This window comes from Hevea brasiliensis, unplaced genomic scaffold (assembly GCF_030052815.1).
Source record: "Hevea brasiliensis isolate MT/VB/25A 57/8 unplaced genomic scaffold, ASM3005281v1 Scaf99, whole genome shotgun sequence".
Lineage (NCBI taxonomy): Eukaryota > Viridiplantae > Streptophyta > Magnoliopsida > Malpighiales > Euphorbiaceae > Hevea > Hevea brasiliensis.
In genome coordinates, this window is record NW_026615320.1 from 1 (window position 1) to 17,545 (window position 17,545).

The following is a 17,545-nucleotide window of genomic DNA, read 5'->3' on the forward strand; positions in this document are numbered from 1 at the left end:
CACAATCTTAAAAATAATTATGTTCTTTTTCACTTTTCATAAAAGATAATAATAATTTTATTATTAAATTTTATAAATAAAATTAAAAGAAAAAATAAAATAATTTACAAACCCACAACCACGCGTGGGCAATTGTATTTGAATAGACTAAAATGCAAACAAATTTTATCAATATATTTTAATTAATAATATTGAAATTCATTTTAAAACTATAAGATCGCCAATTTTATTTATAAAAGAAAAATGTAAAGCAAACATCAATATATTCCGGTCCATTGCCGACAGCGGTTGACAAGTTCACATTGCATGACAATGCGGCATTTACGAGGACAAAAACCTGTGAATTGTGAGTCCTAAGTTGTGCTTTCCCCATTATTTATCACTATTTTCAGACCAAAATATCTATATATTCCTTTGCCAGAATATTAAACAATAAAAAATTCTAGCATAGTGTTAAAATATAGTGCTCTTGTATATACGTGATTATAGTTATTCCATAAATTAAAGAGTAGTGAGTTTTATATTTTAAGAGGGAAGGAGCATATACTCTAAATGTATGTAATAATTTTTTTCAATATTAATTATTTATGTTAAATTATAATTATATTCAAAATTTTTAATTTTATTTGAAATATTTAAACTTTTAAGATTTATCGTAATTATATTAAAGAGATAAAATTAAATTTAAAAAATTAACGGTAAATTATAATATAATATCTGAAATTTTATTTTATTAATAAATAAAAATTTTGAATATAATTACGATTTAACATATATATTTACTAATTTTCTTTTTCCTTGTAAAGAGGATATTAGGATTATAGAACCATACATGTTATTGCATTGAGTTTTTTTGTCCTTGAATTAAAATTTAAATTTATTAATGAGGTTTTCAAATAATTAGTGAGTAATAACTAATAAAAAAATGTAAATATAATTTATTGTGTGAATCAAAATATATGATATATAGTATTAAGACATATAAATTTCATATAGCTTATATGAATTCTTCATATTGCAAAATCATGAAAATGAAAAAGAAAAATATATGAGTTTTTCACAAATTTTTATATAATTTATTTTTAAGAAAAGAATAGAATTATAAAATTATGCATATTATTGCATTGAGTTTTTTTTTTATTTCTCTTTAATTAAAATTAAAACTCATTAATGGATTTTTCAAAAAATTATTAAAAAAATTATATTTAAACTTAATTCATCATGAATTACAATATCCATAAAATAAAATATACACGTTAATTATAGTAAATCATATATAAAATATGCATTTTATTTAATAGATGTTATATATTTCTTTTCAAATTGTTTTGTAAAAAGGTGTGAATTTATTTTTACATTCTATATTTGGACAAATAGATTTGTTTGGCTTAATTCAAAAGATAATTATGTTAATATCAATTAATAAAAATATTTTTTATTATAAAATTTCATTTAAAAATAAATATAAAATATAATTTCTTTAAATATAAAGTTTAATTAATAGACTAAAAATGCTAAATATTTACGTTAAATTATGATTATATTTAAAACTTTTATTTGTTAATCAAATAAAATTTTATGTGCTATATTATAATTTACTGTTAACTTTTCAAATTTAATTTACCCTGTAAGAAATCTTAAAAGATTAAATATTTCTCACAAAATTAAAAGTTTTAAATATAATCGTGATTTAATCAAAATATTTGATATTTTTTATTCAATTGGCCAACATAATAATAATAATAATAATAATAATAATAATAATAATGAAAATGATAAAAAAAATTAAACTTTCAAAAAATTGGGTTAATTATTAAAATAATATTAAAAAATTATTAATATTTTAATATCAAGTGAAAACATTTTAGCAAAATAATGTAGTATAGTAAAAAACACTAATATAATTGTTCTTTTAGCAACTTGTATTCATGGTAAAGAAAAAAATTTTAATTAAAAAAAAGTACCATTTGAAATCACATTTTATAAAAAAATTATTAAGCTGCTAGAAAAGCAAAGAGAAAGTAAGCTAGAAAATGCCAGGTGACACCTAAATTGGCGTTTTTGGTAATTCAGCCAACCACTAAATTGCCAAGTTTAATCCAATGGTGTTAATTGTGATTGGTCAAAATCTGTTCATCTAGCTTGCTCTTGCTTTATTATTATTATTATTATTATTATTATTATTATTCATCCCAACCTTCAATTTCTCCTCATTATTCAAAAATTATGCTTTTTCTGGCTTCTGCATTGTATTACTGCACCTAATAGGGATGATCATCGTCCATCCAAGATCGTATATTGTTGAATTTTGGTTCAATAACGAACCTCCCATTAAATTTAGTCAAACTCAAATTTTATATATTAAATACCCCATCAACTATTTTTATTGGCCGCATTTTGGTTTTTTCTTATTTAAAATTATTATCACATTTAAAAAACTATAGAGGATTAACGACCTTTTTCCAATTATACTCATCTTTATTAAAAACTATGATAAATATTTATTCAATTTTATAGATAATATAAAAAATTAATTAATTATTAATATAATTTTGTAAAAGTGAAATTGCCTAATTATTTTTTTAATTATCATACACAATTTAAATGCTATAAAATTGATGAAACTGATAACTGTTATTAGAATTTATTTATTAAATTATATATATATATATATATAGACTTTGCAGCACAAGAGAGGGCAATCGAATATATATATGGGTACGGTTATTTCAGTGTATTTACTGACTAATATACAATTAATTTAAATGATATTAATAAAATCATATTTTGTATTTATTGACTAATAAGAAATCGGTTATTTCATTGTGCATTAAATTTGATCTTACAGAATAGAGATATTTAATGATATTTGCGGAGATTTTTGTTTAAGAAGTATTGCACAATTCGTTAAAAATACCAAAGCATACTGAAACGGAATTAGAAACCAGAAAACTGTGCAATTTATCCAACATAATTGCTGTCAAGGGAATAAATAAAGTCATTCAGCCAGTGGCTTTTTATTAAATAAAGTCAATTAACACTCACAAAAGGATAAAATAAAGAGAGCAGAGACATTCAGCCATGTGCTAATGGAAGATCAAAGAGGACCTGGAAACGTCCCATTCTCCCTCTGCTCATTCCACCTCTCAATCTACAACAATTTAAACACAAATGTCTGATTAGCTACTTCAATGGCAGATACTGTCTTTTCTTTCTTTCTTTGTAATAAATCCAAACTACTAGCAATTCAATCACAAGGTAGCATATGAAGCATTGACAAATTTCATAAAACAATTGGATGGGTACAATTGATCAAATTTAAAATACTATATGACAGCTATTCTAACCAACTGCATGCACAAAGATAATGAAAATGGGGTTCAAATTAAATTAGTAATTAGCATCATTCAATCACATTTGAATAATGAACAAAATGACATGGCATCAAACATAGATAGCACACAGCCTAATGAAGAGACTCTCCAAACTCGTTGTCCACCCCAACTACTAAAAACCCATCCATGATCCATCAGTATCTCAAATTCATCCCACCACACTCCGCCTGCTTCCACAATCTGATGCAAACTAAGAAGAATTTAGCAAGAAGAATAACAGAAGAAGAAGAAGAAGAAGAAGAAGAAGAAAGAAGAATATAAGAGAATCAGAAGAACTTGAGAGGAGGAAGACAATTATTATTCAATAACAACACAAACATTACAAAAGGTTCAATCCCTTATACAGAGATTACAATCAGCTCTGTTCTCTCTCTCTAACTGTTTAACAGATTAACAATCACACCAATCAACATTAGACACGCATCACAATCTATGTGAGAATTAAAAAATTTCAACTAAATATATAATAAATTGTCAGCAGAAACCCTAAAATCAGGGTTCTGCCTTCAATAGATAGAAGAAAAGAAGATAGGAATGGCAGAAAGAATCAAGAAAGAAGTTAAAAGAGAGAGAATTAGAGAGGGAAAACTGAAGAGAGACAGAAGTTCTTTATTGAATCCAAGATAATCAGTTATACAGGTATAGTTCTACTTATATTTCCTATTCTTGTCACTGCCTTTGACTTGCTAACTACCTATCAGTTATTCCAGTTCACTACACATAACATACTCATTTACCTCCAAAATACCCCTATTCTCGAACCTACTCTCTTCCAATTTCCTCAGCCAACTATTTCAATCAACATTACTCTTAGCCTTCTATTGCAATTCTTCAATTAGTCTTCTTCTGCAGCTCTTCAACTAACCTTCTCAGCATTACCTCCTCCTTTATTCCTTATACTTCTCTTATATGTGACAATACCTTCCCTTGAGAACCTTCTTTATTCCTATTACAAACTTAAGCTGAACAGGCGGAGATGAGTGAGTGGGCCAACGCAAGAGTCCATGACGAGTAAGATGAGTTTACTTGGGCTAGGACCAACCATTGCTAAAATATTAGAACTAATCAATTAGTTAGTTGGCCTTTCACCCATAAGCTCTTTGAGTTTCTGTTTCTTTTCCAATGTGTACACTCCCCCTCAAATGGCAGCCTTTTTGGTTGACACTTGAACTTGAAATCCTCTTCTTGAAACCTTAAACTTTTTGACGCAATGGCAACACCGAGAACTTGAAACTTGAATTGAACTGGACCAGACTAGCTCTGATACCATATTACAAACTTAAACTTAACGAGCTAAGATGAGGGAGTGGGCTAAGGCAAGAGTCCGTGATGAGTGAGATGGGCTTACTCGGGCTAGGACTAACTATTACTAAAAGGTTAGAACTAACCAATTAGTTAATTGGCCTTTCACCCTTATAAGCTGTCATGAGAGGGAGTGATGAAGGGAAAACCTAGTATTGCAATTACATATGCCTTAGAAAAGTAGTTATAACTGATAGAAGCAGTTACTAGCTAGAAGTAATATAAAAATAGAAAAAATACCTACAATCACTCATTCAAGAATCAAATACAAGAATTCTCTCTCTTCTGCTTCTCTATATTCTCCCTAAATCTTCTCCCCTTTCTGTTTCTTTTCTCAACCAGTCTATTTCTATTTCTTTCTCTTCTTATTTCTCTGTTTCAAAGTGCATTACAAGTCTGCTATGTAACAATTGGTATCAGAGCTTGAAGTGGGTGGCCAGATTTGCTTACCTGCCTTTCTATTATTATTCTTCTTCTTTCTTGAAACTCTTGTAATTTCATAAAATATCTGAAACAACAATCTTTCTACTCTCCCTTTCCCTGTTTCACTACAATACTAGCTTCTTCCTCCATAACCCCATCTCATAACATAAGCCTTTTGAGTTTCTTATTCTTTTCTAATGTGGAACTCTTGACAATTCCTTATCCTTTATGTAACAGCCATTATTTGAAACCAATGTTGCCACTGTTAGTTATGTTAACAGCGTATTCTTTATCTTTAAGTAACAGTAACGGCCGTTACCTTAATAAAGCAACTGATAAAAATCCCATGTAGGTAGTGTTTTCTTCTTCTCTTTTTTTTTTTAGTTGTCTACATATTCCAACCTTCCACAGCTATTGTTTCCATCACATACTCTCGAAATTTCACCCAAATTTCTCATTTTTTCTACAAATCTCTCCATTATTCTTTTCTAAGCTAAGCTCATCATTAAATATCTCCATTCTCCACAACTACTTCTTGCAAGAGGTGAGTATTATTTTTTTTTTTTTTTTGCTTTTTCTATCACAATTATTTTAATTATAAATTGATAATGCTGATGATGTCTACAAATGATAGATGTAATGTCTTTATTTGATGTATTTGTGCTTAATATATAGTTGTGTATCTTAGTTTTACTTGTATCTATCAATGTCTAGTTATTTTATGAACTTTGTAAATTTTTCAAAGAAATTTTCCGTAGCGTCAAGCCGTTACCGACATGTTACAGCTATCACAAACTTATAAGCCTATTTCTGTTTGTTATGGAAAGTCAATCACTATATTATTTCTCTGTATATTCTGTATTCCTATTTAGGATTTCTTCCTAATTAGTAGAACACAATTATAGGAATCAATTGTATATATATACCCATATACAGATTAATTAAAATTAAGGAGAATCATCTCTTTCTACATGGTATCAGAGCAAGTCATCTATCTAGGGTGACTATTTGTTCTTACCACCCAGCTCAGGAGAGAACTTGGCCGCCGACCGGCCGTTTCGACTCCGATCAACATCGCCGGCGTCGCCTCAACCCCCTCATTCCACCACTGTATGCTGCTGCCTGATCCACTACACCATTAAAGGACTTCTGAGATTTGACTCTCAGATCTTATTTCGGTATTTGCTTGATTTGTGATTTTGGGTTATTTTGCTACCATAATCACTTTGGATTAGCATTTCGGTTAGTTTTCTTTGTCTCAACAAATGGCAGACAATAAGAATTTTATTTCTGATATGATTCCGATGATGACTAAGATCACAGAACACAAACTTAATGGTTCGAATTACCTGGAGTGGAGTTAGTCTGTTAAGGTCTATTTGCGTAGCATTCATAAGGATGATCACCTTACTAAAGATCCACCTACGGATGATACACGACAAACATGGCTAAGAGAGGATGCTCGTTGTTTTTGCAGATTCGACTCGATTCACAGTTGAGGTAATTAGTTTAATTAATCACCGTGGAATTTGTTAAGGAATTGATGGATTACTTAGATTTTCTCAGATTCTCGTAAAGGGAATATCTCCGTATTTATGATGTTTGTAAGGCATTCTACCGTACGAGAAAGAGGATAACTCTCTCACGGCTTATTTTATGGATTTTAAACGTATATGAGGAACTTAATGTATTGTTGCCTTTAGTCCCGATGTGAAAGTTCAACAGCCCAACGGAGCAATCGGTCATATGAGTTTTCATGCCTTCCTTCGAGTATGAGAATGCTAAATCTCATATTTTCTCCGCTCGAGATTTCCTCTTCGCATGAAACGCTCACACGGTCCTTCGTACAGAGAGTACTCAATCTTCACACCGCCAAAGAGTGCTCTTATTAGCCGTGAATCCAAATGGACTACAGTGGTAATAAAAGAGGAAGTAGAGAAGGAATTACACAAATGTATAATCAGAATGGAGAGGCTAGTTCTAATCATGACTCAAAAGGAGTCTTTTGTTATTATTGCCATGAGCCTGGCCATACAAAATATAATTGTCCGCAACTTCAAAGGAAAAATCAGCAATCACAAATAGCAAATATGGCAAAGAAGGATTCTACAAAGATCTTCCTCCGAGAAAACTATTTTGGTATCTACAGAGGATTTTGCACAATTTTCCCAGTATCAGGCATCTCTAAAGCCTACAAGTTCCCCTGTCACTGCGATCGCTGAGTCAGATAAATCTACTACATGCCTCGTGTCTTTCTCATCCAAATGGGTTATTGATTCCCGTGCATATCACATGACAGTAATTCTAGTCTTCTATCCGCTTTCAAGATAATCTCACTTCTCATACTTTAGTTGATGGTTCTACTTCTTGTGTCTTTGGTTCGAACAATAACCCAACTTCATCAATTTCTTTGTCATCTGCTTTATGTCTACCAAAATTCTCTTTTAATCTACTATCCGTTAGTAAACTTACTCGCACTTTAAATTGTTCTGCTTTCCTTTTTCCTGACTAATGTTTGTTTCAGGATCTTACGACGAAGCAGATTATTGGTAGAGGACGTGAGACAAGTGGTCTCTACATTCTGGAAAATCATGTACCGCGGTCACTTGTTTGCTCCAGTACCTGAACACCTCTTGAAGCTCATTGTAGATTAAGCCATCCTCTTTGTCTACCATGAAGAAGTGTGTCCTGGGTTGCCACTTTATCAAGACTAGAATGTGAGTCATGTCGCTTGCAAAACATCATCGCTTGCCTTCGTGTCTAGAGTCAATAAACGGGCTTCATCCCCTTTGAGTTAGTTCATTCTTATGTTTGGGGTCCTTGTTCTATTACTTCTAAAACTGGATTTCATTATTTTGTTAATTTTGTAGATGATTACTCTCGTATTACCTGGTTATATTTAATGAAGAATCGTTCTGAGTTGTTTTCTATCTTTTGTGCCTTTTGTAATGAAATCAAAACTCAATTTAATATTCCCATGCATATTAAGTGACAATACCAAAGAATACTTTTCAGACAATTTCACTTTATAAGACACAAAATGGCATTCTTCATCGCCTTCCCGTATGGATACCTCATCTCAAAATGGCGAGCCGAAAGAAAAATAGGCATCTTCTTGAGGTAACTCGTGCTCTTCTTTTTCATGAAAGTTCCTAAACACTTTTAAGGGATGCAATTTCTATGGCATATTTTTTATCAATCGTATGCCGTCTCTCATTCTTAATGGGGATATTCCTTATAATACTTTGTTTCCTACAAAATCTTTGTTCTCGTTGAACCCCATATTTTTTGTTGTACTGCTTGTGCGTGATGTTCGCCCACAAGTTACTAAATTGGATCCAAAGTCTCTCAAATGTGTCTTCCTTGGGTACTCCGGCTACAAAAAGAGTACCTTTGTTTCTCTCCTACTCTTAATTGTTATCTTGTTTCTGCAGATGTCACATTTTTTTAGTCCACGCCATTTTTTTTCTCAATCATCCGTGTATGAAAGTCGGGGAGGAGAATGATCTCTTAATATATCTCGCTCCAACCAATGTCTAGTCCTCTCCAACAACTGCTTCTTCGCGTCTCTAGACCTACTCGACCTCCGTTGTTCATGTTTATTCCAAGAGATTGAGATTCTCCGACTGGATCCTCCACCGCCTACTTGTTAGGAGATCCTCAGACTCATAATCGATCATGATTCTGATCTAGACTTACTCATTGCTCTTCGTAAAGGTAAACGCTCATGTACTTACCCTATCTCTTCTTTTATTTCTTATAATCAATTGTCTTTTGTTCTCGGTGTTTTATTACTTTAGACTGCTCCTATCCCTAATACTCAGGTGAGGCAATCGTCTCATCCCGGCCGGTGTGTCGCTATGAAAGAGGAAATGGAGGCTTTAGATGCTAATGGTACATGGGAACGTTGCCTTGCCCACTAGTAAGAAAGCTATTGATTGTAAATGGTATTTACAAGAAAGGTAAATCCTGATGGTTCTGTTGCTAGGTTAAAAGCACGCCTTGTGGCAAAAGGATATGTTCATACATATGGGGTTGATTACTCTAACACTTTTTTTCCTGTAGCTAAACTTGCTTCTATTCGCTTGTTTATTTCTTTAGTAGCTACACATGATTGGCCCCTGCGCCAATTGGATATCAAGAATGCTTTCCTTCATGGTGTTCTTCAAGAGGAGGTGTATATGGAGCAACCACCTGAGTTTGTTGCTCAAGGGGAGTTGGGTAAAGTTTGTAAGCTTCGGAAGTCTCTTTATGGCTTGAAACAAAGTCCTAGGGCCTGATTTGGGAGATTCAGGAAGCAGTACAGGAATTTAGTATGCAAAATAATAAGTGTAATCACTCAGTATTTTATAGACAATCTGAGGCTGGTCTAATTCTCCTATTAGTCTATGTGGATAACATTGTCATCACTGGGAGTGACTCTGCAGGTATTTCATCTCTTAAAACCTTCCTCCAAACTCAGTTTTAGACCAAAGACTTGAAATTGTTAAAGTATTTATTGGGTATTGAAGTTATGAGAAGTAAGAAGGGTATCTTCTTGTCTCAAAGAAAATATGTCCTCGATTTATTGACAAAGACAGGAAAATTAGGTGCTAAGCCTTGTAGTGCACTAATGACTCTAAATTTACAACTGTTAGCAGGGGATAGTGAGTTGTTTGAAGATCCAAAGAGATACAGGAGATTGGTAGGAAAATTGAACTACCTTACAATCACTCATCCTGACATTGCTTATGCCATTAGTGTGGTAAGTCAGTTTATGTCTTCCCCAACTATTGCTCATTGGGAAGCCTTGGGACAAATCTTGTATTATTTGAAGGGCGCTCCAAGAAGAGGTTTGTTATATGGAAATTATGGGCATTTAAATGTTGAATGTTTTTCAGATGCCGACTGGGCTGGATCTAAGGTTGACAGGAGGTCAACTACTAGATATTGCATTTTTGTTAGAGGTAATTTGGTGTCTTGGAGAAGCAAGAAGCAGATTGTAGTTTCTCGATCTAGTGCTGAATCCGAATACAGAGCCATGACACAATTAGTATGTGAGGTAATGTGGATACTTCAATTACTAGATGAGACAGGTTTTAAGACCTCCTTGCCTGCAAAATTATGGTATGATAATCAAGCTGCTCTCCATATTGCTTTTAATCTGGTGTTTCATGAGCGGACCAAACATATTGAGATTGATTGTAACTTTGTTCATGAAAAGATTCAACAAATGTATCATCTCAACAGACACATCAAACCGGAGAGCGCTTAGGAGATATTTTCATAAAAGCTCAATGGAGCTAGAATTGACTACATTTGTAACAAGTTAGGCATGATTTAACATCTATGCTCCAATTTGAGGGGGAGTGTTATAGAAAGTCAAATCACTATATTATTTCTCTGTATATTCTATTCTATATTCCTATTTAGGATTTCTTATTTAGGATTTCTTCCTAATTAGTAGAACACAATTATAAGAATCAATTGTATATATATATACCCATATACAGATTAATTGAAATTAAGGAGAATCATCTCTTTCTACACTGTTACCCGACCGCAAATTTAAGCCATGGCTGCATCAATCCAATAAGACTATAATGCTCTCAATCCCATTTTCTAACCCAAGTGACTACAGTAGGAAGCAAAGTAGGCTAGTAAAAATGCTCTTAAGTCTCATATAAGTTGCTTGGATCCCCAATGACCTCCCATGGGTGAATTATGATACAATTGGACTAATGCATCCCTTAAGTTACTTCTGCTACCCACATATAGTTTATCTCTATAATACAACAACCCATTCTGAAGTTTATAACCACGATAAGAATTCCCATCCAAGGATAAGTGAGCAATTAATTCTTCTGCTTTAGGGTCCCCTTGATAACTATCAATGAGTGTAGCCATCCATGTAGGCTGTAAAGGAGAGATTAAGACACATAACTGAGTTGCAATACCACTTGTGCACTACTATTGTTTGCTTCATTGAATTCAAATTGTGGAATAGGCGAAAGTTGTTGCTAAGTTGCATGGTTGTTGGAGCTGTTAGAGCGGGGTTTGAGCTGTTGGAGTGGATTGCACAAAAGATGACACGTGTTCAGCAAAGATTGGAGAGGGTTAAAGATTAGTTAGCATGAGTAGTTAATAAATTGTATTCTATTACTTGCATAGTCAATATTTATTGTTGTGATGTTGTTTTGAGGATATGCTTTGAATAAAATAATTCTAATTGTGATTGTTGGTCCCAAATTCCTTTTCTGTGTATCAGTGATATCAAAGCTACTCAATTCTCTAAAAATGGCGGAGGAAATTCATTCTCGTGAGTGGGAACAGAGAATGAATGTATTGATTCAGGAGCTCAAGTCGCAGCAAGAAAATTTAAGGAAGCAGAGGCAAAGAACTAGAGGGCTTTGGATGAGAATAAAGTACTCATTGCAGGGCTAAGTTTGCATAATGTAGAAAAGGTTGCGGAAAAGGAGAAGGAAATGGTGGACCAAGAAAGATCTAGTGGTTATCAGATGGGGTGGAACACCAAACAGAATTGGGGTCCATCAACAAAACAGGAGTTTCAGTGTTCAATGGGGAGGTGTTGGAGGGCTGCAGAGTCAAATATTTCCTTGATGTGGCTAATGTGGCGGGGGAAGAAAAGGTCAAGATTGCAGTCTTGCATCTTGAAGGAAGAGCATTGCAATGGCATCAAGGATTTATCAAAATTAAAGGGAAAATGGCTTATAATGATTGGGGTGCGAATGTATTGGCTTTGATATCATTGATACACAGAAAAGGAATTTGGGACCAACAATCCCAATCAGAATTGTATCATTCACAGTATATCCTCAAAACAACATTACAACAGTTTATATTGACTATACAAGTAATAGAATACAATTCACTAACTACTCATGCTAACTACTCTTTAAGCCTCTCCAATATTTTCTGAAGACGTGTCATCTTTTGCGCAATCCGCTCCAACAACTATGCAACTCAGCAACAACTTTCACCTATTCCACAATTTGAGCTCAACACACCGTTTTACCCTTTTCTCATAACGCAAACCTTCTAAAAAGAGCAGCAGCTACCCTGTCGTCCACTCCTCTTCTACAAAGTATTTTATAATCCAACCCCAGTAGCTTGGATATGCCCTTTTATTGCAAGTTAGTATGCAACTTCTACTCTAAAAGAAAGTTTATACGTTCATGGTCTGTTTTAATATAAAAGGTCCCTAGCTCCAAATAATGTCTCCATTTGGTGACAGCAAAAGTAATTGCTAGGAGCTCCAATTCTAATTAGGAATACCATACAAAACAAATTTCCTAAATAATAATAATAATAATAAAATCCCTAAATAATACAAATGCTACTAATATTTTCTAAATAATAGAAATATAAACTTCCTAAGTTTAAAATTCAAAATTAAATAAATATAATTTCTAAATTGAATTATTCTTGAGTTCCTTGATTGGATCACCCATTTTCAATCATTTGTAAATTATGGACAAGTTGGTTAGGCCACAGTTTTATAGAATCTTGTTGCTGGTTGGAAGCAACAACTTTTGTTTCTTTTTTTAATTCCTTTAGCTTATTTTTGTTAATGATATACAGATATTAAACTAAATAATTTTTTCCTTGAAAAAAATTAATATCAAACAAAATTAGAAATTATTTATCCTACTTTTCTTTTTTTAAGAACTTGCTTATTAATATATAAATTTTACATTAGTTTTATAGCAATTGTCAATCCTCATGGTAGCTTTTTAATATTTAAGTGATTTGATTGTAGAATTAGATATATATTTAAATTTAAAGAATAAGTATTTTCAATATTATAATGTTATAATAAAAAAATCTAACGAAATTGGAAATGTGAGAAGTATTTTCTTTGGAAAATTAGAAAATGCAGAACTAAAAAATGGAAACAGAAAATGTTTTGCACAATCATACAATATCCAAGTGTCTTCAAGAGATCATAAGTTGCAACAGATTGTAATCAAATCTCACGGCTACATAGACTTATCAATCACTTGCAACTACACAAAAAGGCTTGGTGCACTCACCCATTCACCAGGGCAAAGCGAACGGTAGTATTTGGCAAATCGTTCACATTCGTTTGATTCTTCACCCTTTGCTGCCAAGCACCTTCAATGAATAGTTCAACTTTAGATTTATTTATTCATTTATTTTCTTCCCGCACCCCATGGGGGGAATTTGTGGGGAACAAAGATTAAGGGCTTTACCTATGAAACTCAATGTACTGGTAAAACAATGCCGAGTTTGATTTGTTGTAGGAAATCGAAAATCAGCAGGGGCAGTTTTCAGCTCAATCTAACACACAAAAGAACAGGAAATAAACAACATGTACAAAAATGAGATAACAACATACAAAACTTAAGCTAAACTTGTCAGTTATTTGTTTCAAAGAGATCTCAAGACTCATTTAGGATTTCAACACAGAAGCCTTATCTTTGCTGACCAATATAAATTCCTTAAGCAGGTCCTCAAGGTTTATCCCTCAGAAATAAATGAAACAGATATATAAAATACATTGTGTCCCATGTATATATAGCCTTCATTGAGTTCGGAATTTTGGCAATTTTAGAATATCATAATAACAATTCCATGGACAAAGAAAGTAAAAAATTAATCATGTCTCATATATTTCTAAATATTGTGAGCCTTCTCACAAATATAAAGTTGTGTTTTTGCAGATTATTCTGAAACTCAAACTGGACATGCAAGCAACAGAAGACTATTAGTGGCAATTCCACTTTCACAAAAATTCTTACATCACACTGTTGTCATAGGCAACCTAGGCAATTGCCAAGGCTTGGGTAAGAAAAGGTGTAAGCTAAGTGCCTCACTTAGGTCCAGCTAAGGCGACTTCACCCAGATACTAGCCTACTATATTTATTGCTTATTTGGCTAATCTTATTCCTGTCAGTCATTAAAATCACTTCTGAAATGCATCAAAGATTGAGATATCAATTACAAAAAGAAGAAGATGACTAAAAGCAGGGTTAAACAGGGTAAAAATATTAATCTTGTTGTATATTTTTTATTTTGATAACTTCGGAGTTGATCATATTGATGATGATGAAAGAAAAATGCAAAGGCTTTCAGAGCTGTAAATGTAAAAGAGGAAGAGCATTCAGAAGAAAATTAGTACAGTTTTGAGTACTAAAAATCTAATCTAAGAAATCTGGCCAACATTAATGAAGATTAAAGCATCTGTAGATTTTTCATTCTAAAATTTCATTAATTCATTACAATTTTGTGTTTTGGGACGTTTTGCTTTCAATATTTGATAAAATATAATACTTTATAGCCAATTGTGATGCATACAATTTAAGCCTTGATTACACATATTTTTGTAATATAATTACAATTTTGAACTATTGACACTAAGGAGGCGTTTGGTTCTGAGGTTAACAAAGGTTAATTATTACCCTTATAATTTTTAACTCAATAATGTTGTTTAGATACTTAAAGAAACTAGGTTCACTTTTTAACTTATTAATATTTATACCATCTTGAGAGGTTAAATGTTAATCTTGAGAGAACTACGTTAATAATTACTCTTTTTAATTTTTAAAACTTACAAAGGTAAGATTTAACACTTGATATTTTAACTTTTTACCAAACACATCCTAAGTGTAAAAAATAGAGAGACCAATTTGCACCTAGGTACTGAAACATGGCCACTACTCCCATATTGGCTGCTGTGTCCTAGAATTTAGGGTGATACAGGATAGTCAAATTCACAACAATATCACCTGATATGTACACCAATACCCAACAAGGTGATCCATGATAGCGAAAATTCACAACAATATCACCTAATATGTACAATGAAGACATTGCAGACCAATACAGTCTGAATATGCTGTAACAGCTATTAATAGTATAAAGACCCAAAAACTACAACTCTGGTTTTGCCAACAACCTCATTCTCATTTACTCAATAGCTGTAAAACACCTATTCTCCTCTCTTTTATTTCAGCCCTCTAGATTCTAGTTTTACATTGAAAGCTAATACTTCGAGATAAAAACACTGCATTCTGTTTGGGATGAGATACAATAAAGCAAAGTTTTTTAAAATAAGGTTTTTCATAGTTTTTAAACCTTCATAATTTTTATTGTTTAGGAGGTTTGAAAAAAAATTTTAAGGTATTTGGAGGTTTTAAATAGTGTTTGGTTCAAATTAATTACAAACTTAGACTTCATAAATGAATTCTACCCAAAATTCATTTAAAAATGAATTTCATAGTTTGGTATGACACAACTTAAAATGCAAAATTCAATTAAATTTCATATAATTCATGTTAGGTATAATTTCATGATTGAATTTCATTTATCGTCACTTCCTGAACTACCCTCAATACTAAAATAAAGAAATTATAATTTCTTCCTCCATCAAAAAAATTGTATCTAATAAAATTACAACAATTAATAAACATACACAAATCAATTAATAATATATATGGAAGGTCTATTTAATAACATAAATAGTGTCATCATCTAAATTAATAATGGTAGAAAAAGGTAAAAGTGAGATGGAGAGAAAGGTAAGAGAGAAGGAGGTGTGTTTGTGAGGAATATTCGGACATTTTCAGTCCAAAAAATTTTGTTGTCTCAATTTTGTGGAATTCATCTCAAATTCCATCAAATTTGATGAGAATTTGTTTTAGTTATGACCAATTCCATTGAATGCAGTTTTAAAATATTTACAAATGAAACATATGATATATGGAATTCAATTGAATTCCACAAAAATTTGTGAAATTCATTTAAACCAAGCAACCTCTTGAAAGAAAAACTTCTTAACCCACCAATTTGGTGGTTTGGAAAATGCAGGGTTTTTTTTTTTAATTTTTCCAAAATTTTCAAAACCCTTAATTTAAAACCCACAAATTCTCCCAAAAACAAAATTCAAGGTTTTGAAACCTTGAAAAACCTCTCATTGCCTTTTAAAACTTCCTCCCAAATAGAGGGCTAACTGCTGAATTACAAGAGGTACTTCAGAAGTTTTATGAAAATTAAAGCATTATTTTGGCATTTCTTTAGTTATTGCTTGGCCATTATTTGTTACAAACAACAACGTTAGACCAATAAATTTATAGCATATTTAATTGAGTCATTATTTTAATATTGATTTAAATTATTTTTTTCGTTTTTTTCAAAATATTCATAGTAGCATTAGGAGATACATTTCAATATGGTCCAGAATTAAAAATCACGCAAAAAAAAACCCTATTTGAAATAAATTTGTCTATTTAATAAGAAAAATAACTACATTCATTTTACAATTCAATTATTCTAAATATTAGAATTTAAAGCTATCAATTTAAATTTATTCCAAATATATGAATTCTATTATAAGATTATGTGAATTAAATTCAACCAGTGGAATTGAATCGAATACTAACACAGAGTGTTTCAAATGGAGTGTTAATTTGCAATAACTATTCAAAACACATTTTTCACCTAATAATGTCTGTAACTTAGAGAAAAACAGAACATATAAAAAATGATATTAAGCAAACAAGCAAATCAAACCTCAAAACATAAACAAAAGTGAAAAAAGAGAAGAGATAAACAGAATCAAAAATATCACCAGCGATCCCAATAAACTGTTGTGTCAGTAACGTAACTATCTTTTGATTATCAGACTACATCAGTTTGGTTGCCGAGAAACCACTAGCAAATGAACAAGAAAATTGGGAATCTCATGAAATAATTGATCTTTTCTGTAAATCTATGGGGTGAGGATTCCCAAAACTCTTTCTCTCACTTTCTTTACTATTTGCGATTCTTTCTCTGCGGTTACTCGGCAACCAAACGAAGCGCTTAGAGACAGCATCAAAAAGTTACCTCGTCTGCCATAGCTTGTCTCGATAGAGTCTAACGGAGAAACGAGAAACGGTGTGCTTTGAAAGAAGACTCTACAACGCGATATAGTACAAAATGCGAGGAGAAACTACTGAGCGCTGCGCAGTCGCCCTCGCATATGTTACTACTTTTATAGTAAGCAAAAGGCTTATTGAGACCTCATCAATGGTCACATAAATCTTTAGAGTCTAATTGATCACTTCAAATTAAAAAAAAAAAATTAAACAACTTTTTTTAAATTTTAAAAATAAATTAAATAATTTTTTTTTTAAATTACAAAAATAAGAGCTTTTCAGATATGACGATTATAATTTCTTAAACCCAAAACTCTCCGGTGCTTTTCTATTTAACACAACCAAATAGAAAGAGAAATATTATAAAACTTGAGGTAACACCAGTAAAACGAATCATTTTTTAATAATCTACCGTTTCCTCTCATTGTCTCAAATCATTGCACTTTTAAGTAGAACAACGTTTAGTCATACTACTGCAGGAGTCAAATTGAGATGGAATAAGACTATCTCACTGAATTAAACATTAAATTATCACGCCTTACACTA

At 31.9% G+C, this 17,545-nt stretch overlaps 1 pseudogene; it reads right to left on the minus strand.

Annotated features, from left to right (window-relative positions):
* Positions 1-2,937: 2,937 nt before the first annotated feature.
* Positions 2,938-17,115, minus strand: LOC131177849 (cytochrome c oxidase subunit 6b-2-like; annotated as a pseudogene).
* Between the last annotated feature and the right edge of the window lie 430 nt (positions 17,116-17,545).